The 13,519-nt window shown below is 29.8% G+C and overlaps 1 protein-coding gene across 4 annotated transcripts in view; it reads left to right on the forward strand.

Moving 5' to 3' along the window:
- LOC125072364 overlaps positions 1-13,519 on the forward strand; it is a 110,784-nt gene that overhangs the window by 78,359 nt on the left and 18,906 nt on the right. The gene's annotated exons all lie outside the window — the stretch shown is intronic.

Here is a 13,519-nt window from a genome sequence, read left to right on the forward strand (position 1 = left end):
GAAACACAGACTCGTTTAAATATAAATACTGTATTTAATGGCGTACTCGAATTACGTTATAGCATTCGTAATAATAATTCTCAGATTAATGTAAATAAAAAATATGGCAATTATATATTTCAATATTTAAAAAAATATAAATGATATTTGAGAATAAGGAAAATTATAATAAAAATTGTTTCTATGTGCGTTTTGTGCAAAAAGTTAGATTTTAGACATGCGCGTGCGCCAACTGCAAGCGAGTTAAGGCGTTGCAAGGTTAGCAGGTGGCTCTGTGGTGCAACGACTCGATTACGTGTTTCCATTATATAACGGCATTATATACATTTAATAAAACTGTGAAAATGTTTGTACGTTTTTTTATTTATGTACAGCTTAAAGTAGATACATATATTCAATATGTATGTGACTCTATTATACTTTGATTTTACTACTGTTTACTATTTCTGTTTTTTTCCACACACCCTCTTTTATTCATATTTTCCTAGCAATTTTAATATAGTCATGTCTCCTTTTGAGTAATAATAAATAAATAATAACATGCGCAAACTTAGGTATCTTGGGATAAAAAAGATACGAATATACTTTCGCTAACCTAAAGCATGTTTTTTTTTAGCATTAGCAGCCTGTAAATTTCCCACTGCTGGGCTAAAGGCCTCCTCTCCCTTTGAGTAGAAGGTTTGGAGCATATTCCACCACGCTGCTCCAATGCGGGTTGGCATGTTTGCTTTAAGGTATATTATAGCTCATCTAGCTCATGCTATCAAGGTAGAATTGAAATGATTATTCAATTTAGAAGTTCCAATTAAATGTTGAATATTATTCAGACAAGTAGTTTGATTCTGTAAGAATTCATTTCGTGTCTCACTCGTGAAATATCTGACAAACGACTTACAGTGTTACGCCATTTTGATGCGTGTGCGTGTATTAATGATATAATTATTATATTCAAAGTCGCATATCAGTCTGACAAAATTTACATACGTTCGTGTGTTGCGGTGAGTTTCGAGTTTCACAGAATACCTCTACTGATTGATATATATGATACATACAACTCAGTGCATTTACTTATACACTTGTGAAGTCTAATATGTTACGCTGTTGTTTGATATGATGATAGGTAGTTTAGTCTCCATATTATTTAAAATTAAAGTGTCCAGTTAAAGGGTCAATCAGTCCAGTAGTAAATTGGCGGATACGTGACCTCCTTTCTGTTACCTAAATGACCTAATAGTGTCTCACAGATATATAAAGGATACTTATTTGAATGTCTTATTTCAGTAGACGAATATATAACCTGTTTAAGAGTATTGTATTCATAGCTTTTTGACAGATATAAGTACTTTAATTGTTTTATGACGTTTCTATGTTATTTGTTATAAATATTGTTTTTTTTTTTGTACATATTCTTATTTCAAATGACTATTAATTATTCTAAATACGATTTATATACATTAAAATGTATATGACTACACTTTCACGAAGTAAGTTCAACCGTTGAATATTACCCAAAATAAGTAAATTCATTTGTTTGTAAATAATAAAAAATATTATGTTAGGGCAACAATGAAAATTTGAACAATTCAAGCAATAAAATGTTTTTTTTTTCAATCTCGGTTTGTTTATAGTGTCGTTATTTATAATGGAACCTTCGCATCATAAAGTCGTCGAACCTTCTTTGTCCACCCTTTATGGCGGAACATAATTTTACTGCTAGCGTCTCATATTTATAGCATAAACAAAACAATATAAAAACATTAGATAAAACTATAGAAATACTATTCAATAAGCATATACATTTATATACAGCCATAGAGATAAAAAAATGAGGACATTTTGTTGATGTTTGCTTTGATTAAATTGTGCCTTCTTACAATTTATAATAATGATAAACATTGGCAGAGCCTAAAAAAAATAAAAAATATAAAACAGATAATAAATATATTTTAACTAAAAAAAAAAATAAAGAAACGCTGGCACAACTATGACGACCCTTGAACGAAATTAAATGAAAAAAAAAGTTAAGTGAATACCATGGAACTCAATGAACAAAACACAGATAATAAAAGCGCGCGAAAAGATATTTTACGCAATTTCATTGTCATAATTTTTATCGACCAAGGTCGCTGTTGTTTTTACTATAGTGTTTTATTAAATAATTTGCAGTTTTACCGTGTGTGAGTAACTCGGTGATGTGACTCATATATTTAAACGTATATGAGTCAACGTCATCGGTTTGTTCCGATGATTCTGCAACTGGATATTAAGATAAACGTGAGATAAAACAGGAATTTAGCAACCTTTATTATTAAAATTTAAAAGGTATTTGTCATATTTTACTTATTTAATCATTATTATTATTATTATCAATAATATAATGTCAATGTTAATATACGTTATTGTACATCACAAACATATTATACAGAAATCTTAGGACTAAAGAAAAAATAAAAAAATAAATAAATATATATATAATATTAATCGTTGTTTTCCTTAGTAGTTCTTAGCGAAGCAATTTCGATTTGTTTATTTTTATTTTTTGAAACTTATATCAGTTAATAGAATATGTTGATTTATACGCCGGTCTATATATCGTAAATATTTATTTGTCACTAAAGATCAAAATAGTCATATTTTTGATAAAAGTTAATTAAACAATACAATCAATGTGTTATCATTTTCCCCGTGTTATCAAAATCGTTGCAATTCTGCTTATCAATATAACGTAATGCAGTGCAATCAATACGTTGACTAATCTCTCATCTTTTGGTTTTTTCCTTTTAAGGCTAGGTTATGACACAATTTTCAAGGAAATAAGTTCGTTATCAAAATAACTTGTAAAAACATCTCTAAAGTATTAAAAATACATATCGGATTTCAGTTAAATCGAATACAGACTTGATTTTATTTTAATAAATTTTTTTTTAATAATTCTTCTCGTTTATTATTTATTCGACATTTTTATATAAGGATCAAATATTGTAGCCATATGTGCTGAAGTAAAAAAAAAAAAAACATTTAAACCACACGGGAACTATTGAGTTACAAAATTTAAAGTGATCGCTTTATTTTGTATCGTCAATACAAAATGAATTTTAATCGGACGGTATAAAGTTTGAATTGCAGTGCATATTAACTTAATTTTTATCTCTTCAAAAAAATTGCGTTTTTTATGATAAAAACCGTGTTAAGTTACCGTGGTTATCTTTTAAAGGGCAACATTTCCTTAGGTTTCTGGCGTGCTTCCTAAACGTTTTATTATAACCGAGATGGTATTACAGCCATTTACACGAAATATTATATGATTTTTTGCTGCAATGACGAGCGTTTTGATTTTTAACCAATCACAAATCTTATCTTCAAAAATAATTTGTGTCACTTCAGAAAACCGTGACGTATTATAACATGCTTAAAAATATAATGAAATTGTTTGTTCGTTTCTTTTAACGGCCAATAAAAAACTTATTAATGGCTTACTAATTACAGCAACCATTGTGTATAGCTTTTTTAAATATGTATATATTTTTTGTGGCGATTTGGACAAAAGACATGACTCTATATATCACTAGAATCAAATATTTGTGTTATATTTATTCATTCGGTTAAAATCAAAATCAACATATTCACTATACAAGAGGCTCATAAAAGCACTTTTGAATCGTCATGTTACAATTTTGAATCAAATGTAAAATTAACACCGGTTCGGAAAGTAGATACTACTGAGAACCGCCGAGAAACTCCGTAGTAAATCTTAAATCTTTTCCACTATTTTAATTATATTATATGGCAATAAATTACAATTAAATTTTTATAAATCAATAAATACTAAGTCCACGCTTCATTTTCCTTAATATAATCCTGTATTGTTAATTAGAACTGTTTTAATAATATTAATAACGTTTACTAATTGATTGCATACAAAAATATTATTAAAAAAAAAATGTTTTTCTTTTGACGGAGATTAACATATTCCGAAGAATTGTTGAAGAATTGTTGTATTTTGTCATGACGAAAGGTTGACTTACTATTCACTCTTGTGACTCAACTCTCGCCATCAAATAGTACATCAATCCACAACAAATATAGTTAGAAAAGGGTCATGACATATACAGTGGCAGTACCATCTACTAGGTTTTGATACTTAAATATATCAATTAATATTAAAAGATACTAAGATATGTTTCTAATTGCAATGTTTTATACAACATACCTTCGTTATCATTGATAACAAGTATTTCTGAACCTTTATCAGAGCCCAATGACATTGATCTTGTACACACGCTAACACACATGTCTCAATCGTATCATTTAGATAAAACAGAAATAGATACATTCCACTTAATATAACTTTACGGAATATCTTTTCGATATCTTTTCTAATATATTTTTCAATTTAGACTTTAACACACCTACTGTGTTGCTACTTAAATAGAAAATGTATATATTTAATGTTTTGGTAACGGTAATGTTACCAAAACATTAAATATAACTCCGTTTTTTAATTAAGGCTAACACAAGTTAAATATCCCTAACACTTCAAGCTAGATCAAGTCATATTTAGGAAAAAAAAACACTTCCAACGTTTATCCTTTGATTATCAACAAATATTGTACTGCTCTTAATCTCTCAGCATATACGTCATAGTATCAATTTCCGGTGCGGGGTTACGAACGAAAAAACAAGAACGAATCGACAACATATGCTCTTATTAGGGAGAAATATGCTGACGGAGAAATACCCTATGACCTTTGAGTATTAGTTATAGTAAGCGTGTATTAAATATTAAATAATGCACTTCTATAATATATACATATATGTATATATTTGATATTTTATCAATTGAAATTTATATGTTGTTGTCTAGGGATGGAAAAACTGCATTTATATGTTACAGCATATACGAGTATATCCATCTAATTATACAAGAGATATGAAACTGTTATTTAATAGTTTATGATTTCGTGTAGTGATCTCGCCCGTCTCGTTAGATAGCACCCACTCATCATATATTTTTATTCATCATCACCATCATATATTATTATTATTATATTTAGTAAAACAGCAAAACTTAGTAGTGCTGTGTTCCGGTTTGAAGGGTGATTGAGACAATGATTAATATTTCTGACAGAGCCAATGTTTATGGGCGGTGGTGCTTACCATCAGGTGGCCCTTTGTCCATCCGCCTTTCTATACTGTAAAAAAAACTATATTCCTTTGTTATCACAACGAATTATTTTATTCTTTTATAATAAATAATAATAAAAGCTACGACAATTATGTATTCATATTTTTAATTTGTTATTGACTTTCTATCTTGATGCTTAAGATATGATTATACCAATTGTATAGGTTTGTTGATGCTATATCCGATGAATTGATTTCTTATTTATATGTAAAAGTTTATGATTTAATGTGCACGTGTTAAATTTCACACAGCATCGTAGAAAATCAAGAGTTCTCAAGAAATCGAAAAGTTTCTCACAATCCACAGTTAATATTGATCGCCTCTAATAAATATTATAATAAGCAATTTTGTAGCTAATATATTTTTGGTGTTACCATATTTTAAATTATTAATACGGGACTGCGAAATTGAATAACATCGGAATAAAACTATATCATCATCACCACAAAAGTGTGAACCAAAATTTATCTGAACATTTTATTATTTTTCGATCAAACATAATATTTCTTCTATATTACTGTCCAAAGTAAAACCCATTCACTTGGTCACCCTAAGTAGAAAGTTCTTCATTAATGCAGCTTAATAAATCTCCGTTACGACACATTATAAAACCGTTATAAAAATTAGTTTAAACGTACGAAATGCCCAAATCATGATAGCCAAGGTTTTTGATTAATAGCTGTAATAACATTATCAGTCGGACTATTTTGTTCTTCGATATGTAAATTTACTATTAAAACTCGTTTCGATGCAACATTGAAGCTTAAATAGATAGGAATACATTAAATTTATTTTAAACTCTACGTTAATGTGTTAAAGTTTATTTTCGTGAACACATGCCTGATTATAGTGCAGGGCTATCGCGGTACTGCATCTGTATCGTAATGAACTCGTTTTTATAAATTATGATATCATGATCTCACTTTGTATCGTTATGTAAGACTTGGGTTGGTAGTATTTTAGAAGTATAAGATTATCAATAGTTACCGATTGAACTTGAAACTTGATCTTTGTTTTGTATTAAAAACATCGTGGTAACATATTTGAATTTACCATTCTAGTATAACTTATATTTAAAAATTATGTAACGTTTATTTATGTATTAATATAAATATATTCATTTGATTGTCTTTTCTAATAGCAATACTATCCTTGCTTATTAAACAAAAACAAATTGAAACCTTTATATTTGAAAGCCATAATTCAAGGTCAGTTCAACATCCATCGTCAAAAATCTCTCCAATTGAAAACTCCCGTGCACCAACTGAAAGTGTCTCAACAATTGTCTACATGAATAAATTGATTCAGATTAATAAAGTGGTCGATAAGTGACGTTCCGACGTACGATTTTCTTATCAATATTGTTTCACTTGCAATTTTGCGTCCACAGTCTTCCTGCGACCGTCTAATCGAACGCACTCTTTATTGTCTACATCGATATATGTGTCATCAGTTGCTTCGGAATTAGTGTTAAACGCAATAACATAAGTGATAGAACATTTAACATTATCAGGAAATGGTGACAGATTGAAATTTACAACCGATACACGACTTAGATTAATGGTCTCGGCGCAGTGAATTATGGAATTAAACGTTCGGAATCGGTTTGTAGTGTGAGCATGTGATAATCGGGTGTTACTCAAAATAAATCTGACTAATGTAGAGATGACGGCTATTAAACGCTTAAGAATATTTAATGATTGCCATACTGATGGGAAACTGTAAGTTTTATTTGTATAACCGTTATTTAAAACGTGACCTAAATTTTCATGTCCGGACACTTGTTCAAACATGAACATTAGGAGAATTGTAATGTTACCTTCATTTGATGTTATATATTTATGTTGCAATATTTTTGTGTGTGATTTAATTTAATTGTTGCAATATTTTTTTTAACTTAACCTAAACCAATTCCTACGCACCGATTGATTAAAATTTTGCACATATTTAAAGCTAATGGCAATACAGTTTCGTTTACTGTTTTTTTATAAATTATTATTGTAACTTTAATAAAGGTAAACAATCATGTGAGTATTGAAATTTAAAAATATATGAATACAGGAAATAAATAGAAATAATTACCAACGAAGATTATATTGTGATTTTAATGATGGTTATTTATAATAAATTCTGCATGATCGAAACATTACACAATGGTGTGAACAATTTCAAAAAATTAATATTTTAGTCATGACTAATCGAACTTCTCGGAAACTTAAGTTGAACAAGTCATATTGAAAATTTTAGCACGTTATAGCATTATACGTATCAACAAACTTTCCATGTTATGAATTCTTATAAAAAAAAACAGTCACATAAACCGTAGTAAGCACTCACTTCCTATATTGTGAAATGATGAGACGATTTACTTTACTTGTGATACGCTATTTTGATACGTGTCGCCTTTTAAACGTTATAATCTTATTAGTCAATATCGCATATCAAATTTTGACAATCCATTATAAAAATCGCATTTGAGTTAAACACTTTTTATAAATTATTTATGAAACTTGAAAAGTAACTACTGTTTCTCTTTAATTTTATATTTGTAGCTCAATAAAATGGCAGTTTGAGGTATGTATTGCTTTACTTGGTTGTAGGGAGTTGTTCAAGCCCGTCTGGTTAGTTAGATCACGCATCAAATATTCTACCGCCAAACAGCAATGCTTAGCTTCCAAGGTACGTGGCGCGTTGGCGATGTAAGGAGTGGTTAATATTTCTTATAGCGCCGTTGTCTATGGGCTGTGGTGACCACTTACTGTGGTGACGTATTTGCTAGTTCCCAATATAAAAATATGTATATTTATAATGATTGATTATAACATTCTACAAAATTGTGTCTACGTAACATGTATCTTGAAATTATTGAGAGTAGGTACTGAGCAAATAATTGCATTGACAACATGCTTACGTTCATGGGAATCACCACATTTATATATTTAAATTATACACGTAATACATATAATTTTATACAACATACCAAGGTCAAGGTACTTTTAGTGTCAAAATCTTCCACGCAAGTACCAACAAAGTACAAAGCATAAACTGAATCGGTTGAATAATGCCTGAATACTGACAGAAAAAAGACTATTTTTTTATATAAGATAAATCTTTTCAATAATAATAAAAAAAAGTTTTACTGCATTATGAATAACCCATTGAACATTGGTTAGTCCTTTTGTCAACATTGATTTGACATTCGAAAGAAAAAAATATATACATTCGAAATTTAAAAAGACGTCGTGTTATGAAAATATTAGCGGCCTTACTTAATAGTGATCGATGGTTATAAACGTTCTTTGTTGTTTAGTTAAACACTGATTATACTTTCAGTCATAATAGATTTGAAAATTGAAAGAAGACACACGTTCGAAATTTAAAAATGTCGTTGTGTTATGAAAACATTTGCGGCTTTACTGATTTAAGCGTTCTATAGCGGTTGTTTAGTTAAAGACTTATAACTCTTCAATCATCATTGATATGAAATTCGAATGAATACAAACGTTCGAAATTTGAAAGCCAGTGTATTAATAAAATATTAGTGGCCTTACTTATAAACGTTGCTTGGTTAAATACTGATTACTCTTTCAGTCATTACTGATTTGACATTCAAAAGAAGAAGACAAGGCATTGTTAAACTAATCACCCCCTTAAACGACATCTATAGGCAAGTTCTTAAACGATTAAAGGAGCCATACATTTTGACTTATTGATTTTATAAATTTTATCGTGAATTGATTAAGTTTATTGAGTCGATAGTTTAAAAAAGGTAACTTGTGCTTGACTGCGACTTTAATGATCTCCTAAAATTTATATGTATTATAGAATTTAATTTGAGCTGTTATTTTAACCTGATCGTATTAAGGTCAACTTGTTATGTTATTCGGTTCTGTAATACATGTCAAGACATATCTAGAGTTCAATACTACATTGTTGAATTTCCTTCGAATTGTATTGTGTTTCAAACTTCACTAAATAACTTTGACAAACACTGGCATTTCCAAATCCAAATCTCCAAATTTTTTGGAGACACTACTTACTAAAGTTTGAAAAACACTGTATAAATAACAGTTAAAATCGTGAAGCGCAGTTCATGCAAGAACTAGTGACAGTTAAAACGAGCAAGAAACAATAGGCCATTGTGGTCGCTCACCCGATGGTAGTTACTGTGTGGTGCCATGTGCCGTTCACTCACGATAACATACGTTGTTAGCTATGAAAACCTTCGCTTACTAACTTACCTAACTATGTATAACTATGTATAACTTTAGTACGGATTCTTATAGTACATAAAGTACAAGTAATATCAATTGCTAAATCTATATACGAGTTTATAAAAGCGAAATACTACTCACTGATTAATCACGAAATCTGAGAATCTATCTATCTATAATACTTACAAACTTGAAATTTTGTAGGTAGGTTCCTTATAGGCTGTAGACATTCGGATTTTACGAAACTCCACCCCTAAAAACGTTGTTTGGAAGATTGTGTTTTAAATCTTTTTTCGCGTGGGTAATGCCGCAGGTTAAGCTGGTGTATATAATGAAAGTGGTACTAAGTTGGAGCAATTCTGATCTCATCTCAGAGAGCACTATTGAAATCTGTAAACAAGAAAGTTTCACCCGAACCCGAACATATATAAAAAAAAAACATATAGATGTCTGACTTATTTTAACTTCTTGAGCTAAATATGAAATTTTAATAAGAATTTATTGTTAAGTTTCGCATTTTGATGAAATGATCTTTAGACTCTAAATCCGATAAGAATTGGAATCTAACCTTTGACTTTAATCGTGACTGATCTCGACTCGCGCAAATAATACCGTATTGTTCATCTAACGTACTTGTATCGTATGTCTTGTGGTTGCATTATAAATTTTACTTTTATCCAAAGAGGTTTTATTTAAAAAGATAAAAATATAAGTTTTACATATATTTACATCTCATTTGAGACACTTATTTTTATTCAGCGAAATATATGAAAACTGTAAAAATTCATGAAAAAGCCTTCAAATTATTTTTAACCTTGTTTTAAATCTGTATATTTTATGCAATCGTTATTTTTTTCATAATATCCATCCAAGAAAGTGAAAGAGAGGTAGGGAGTATTATTAATTTAACGAAAGAATTTTCATTGAAAATTTGTGTTATATCTAACAAAGCCCAGATGGCCCAGTGGTTAAAACGCGTGCATCTTAACCGACGATTTCGGGTTCAAACCCAGGTAGACACCACTGAATTTTCATGTGCTTAATTTATGTTTATAATTCATCTTGTGCTCGGCGGTGAAGAAAACATCGTGAGGAAACCTGCTTGTGTCTAATTTCAACGAAATTCTGCCACATGTGTATTCCACCAACCCGCATTGGAGCAGCGTGGTGGAATATGCTCCAAAGCTTCTCCTTAAAAGGAGAGGAGGCCTTTAGCCCAGCAGTGGGAAATTTACAGGCTGCTAATGCTAATGCTAACAAAGTATTTGCACATACAAGGCTTAACTTGTACATAACAACTAGTTCATTTAATGTGTGCGTATATATATAATATTTAGCATATAAATTAACACAAAAAAAATCTCGTGATCGATTCATACGAAGCTTGTTGATTCATATAGTGTGGTTCTAGTCTATGTTATGCTCTTCCATATAAAACTCAGAGGATACGTTTGGCTTCTGACGTTGACATAGTTTCTTCACCTTCCTGTGTCGGAAAGTATCTGCAGAGGTACTTCTCAATTTAAAAAAAAAGCGCACGCCTATGTAACGAAGGCGATATATTGGGGTTTGACTCAAAACTTCTATAGCCTATTCCGATAGAAGTAGGAAAAAGATAATAAAGATAAGATTTACGTATTTCATACGATTTGCTAATAAATCAGCTACCAATATTGTGGAGTTAATGACTAATATATCTTTATTTATAATACAACACTATTACACCTAACTACTTATTTCCACTTTAATTTTACATACAAAATTCCGATAACAGTTTCGTCGTCGTTTCAAAACGCCTTTTTTTGCAAATCCATAGTGAATATCATAGACTAATCAAGCTCGACCAAAGATATCGTGTCAATTTGCTGTAAAATATTGTTTATATCGCTTTTCTCCTCTTATGTTTGGAATGGAGACAATAAACAGAGACCTTCCCCAAGTAATACTATAAAAAGGATGATTTCTATTCTATTCTACCGGTAACCATACGACACGTGGCCTTGGTGTATATAATAAATGCTAATTGACTGATTCATATTAATTCAAACACTACTCCTCGTCCGCTTTTGTCGGTATCACACGCTTTATTAAGCTAGAATTGGTTCAAATTGTATCAGCTTCCGTTTATAGCCGCTGAACAAAGCATTCCTTTATATTGATCTAATTTACAAATCAACAACAATATTCGACCCTGTTCATATGTAGATATATAACTGAAGCTAAAATATGTTCAGACAATTTGAAAGATTTACCTTTCGCTCAATCATCATTCATTTATTAGAATTTATAAAGTATTATGTCTCCTAGATCGATTTTGGACAATTATCGGACGTGAAGATAGAGATTAGTTTATTAATAACTTCTTTACTTCAATTTTCTATTGAGAGTTTGTAGACAAAGAAACCTAAATTTGTCATTGGCTCGTCTATGGATTTGCACGCTTATAATAAGTGCATAGAAATCCTCCAATTTTAATCTATACTAGCGACCCGCTCCGGCTTCGCACGGGTTCAATTTATTCATGAAAACGGTAGATTTCTACCAGTGGAATATTTTATTACCTCCTACATACAAACATACAAATTTTACTTCTTTATAATACTAGAGTAGATAGTTCTAATCGTTTATATTATAAACAACATCCATATGCATATCTTTAAATATCAATATGTAAATCCGTATATTTTTATCAATCGATAAACAGGAATATCGATGAACACTATTCCTTATCTAAACAACGTATTTGTATATAAAAATGATGCTACTTGATTTATTCAATCGTTCAAAGGGAACTGATTCTTCATCTTAAAGTGATAAGACATGTTTTCCGTGACATCGTACGACTTTTATCAATTGTATTTATCAAAATCGCGATTTTGATGTTTGAAATTTTTATGCAATGATGTATTGGCGTTAGATCAATTACATTCGGTAATCATTTATTTATATCAATACCAATGAGTTGGTTGTGTACGTGCGATTTAGATGATCAGTTGGTGGAGTTTGGGTTAACCTATAAATATTGTTTTGGGATTAATAGTTAATCGATGTTGTGTCTTCTTCTTTCGAAAGGCATATCAGTTAGAACAGAAAGAGAGGAATCGATGTCTAATTAGACGTTTCGTAAGTAAGCGACGCAAAACGTTGTTTTATTTTTAATAAAACAAATACTAATTGTCCTTCATAACGATAACTTTTTAATTATTTTCACTAATTAAAAAAATTAAGACTCTAAGTTTTTATGTATCATTGCCTAAGTCTTGATATAAAATTGGTTAAATTTGTTCGAGGGCAAAATATTTCATCAGAAATGTAAAAACAATTTTTAAAGATATTAGAAATTATGACACGATTTTTCTATAGACTTAAGTTTTAAATTGCTAGCCTTGATCTGAATGTTTAATCAGTTGTTTAGTTTCACTCTTTTTGTACATAATTGCGAATGAAACGCTTATCACAGAGTTGTGTTTTACCTTAAATTAATTTCCATTATCTGCTAACTGCTAATACAAGGGAGATTTAGTCATTACGGGCTTACCGAAACAAAATGATAAAAATAATAAACATTATTTAATCATATGCAATAGACTGTTTAAATATAACATTTTTAATACATTACATTAAATAATAGATTAGTATTTAAAACAATAACCAACTCACTGTTATTTGGAAGCTTAAAAATAGAAATAGGTTTCCATATAAGTTAAGAATTATTTTTTATAACCAAAAATTTTTTTATAATATACGGCTAATGGACTGTCTGATTAAGCCCATTGATTTTGGTGACGTAAGTAATATTAACCATCCAAAACTCTACCCCCAAGTAAATATCAAAGAAAATACAAGTGAAATAGTTTTCTGCCTTGTAAATACTTTCTCCGAAACGCGGTGCGTCAAATAAAAAATTAGCTAACCTAATACTTTGACCATTTAATATGAGAGACTCAGACATTATTTATACTCACTCATTTATTAATTTTATTGGTCTATTTTTTATATTATAGTGAAATAATTTAGTTAGTTTATTTTATCAAATGCTATGAGTCATCGTATCTATAGGTTTATAATTTCTATTATATATATACGTGTATATTAAAACAATGTCGAACTTCGTCCCCAA

The sequence above is a fragment of the Vanessa atalanta genome, chromosome 21, assembly GCF_905147765.1.
Source record: "Vanessa atalanta chromosome 21, ilVanAtal1.2, whole genome shotgun sequence".
In the NCBI taxonomy this organism is placed as follows: domain Eukaryota; kingdom Metazoa; phylum Arthropoda; class Insecta; order Lepidoptera; family Nymphalidae; genus Vanessa; species Vanessa atalanta.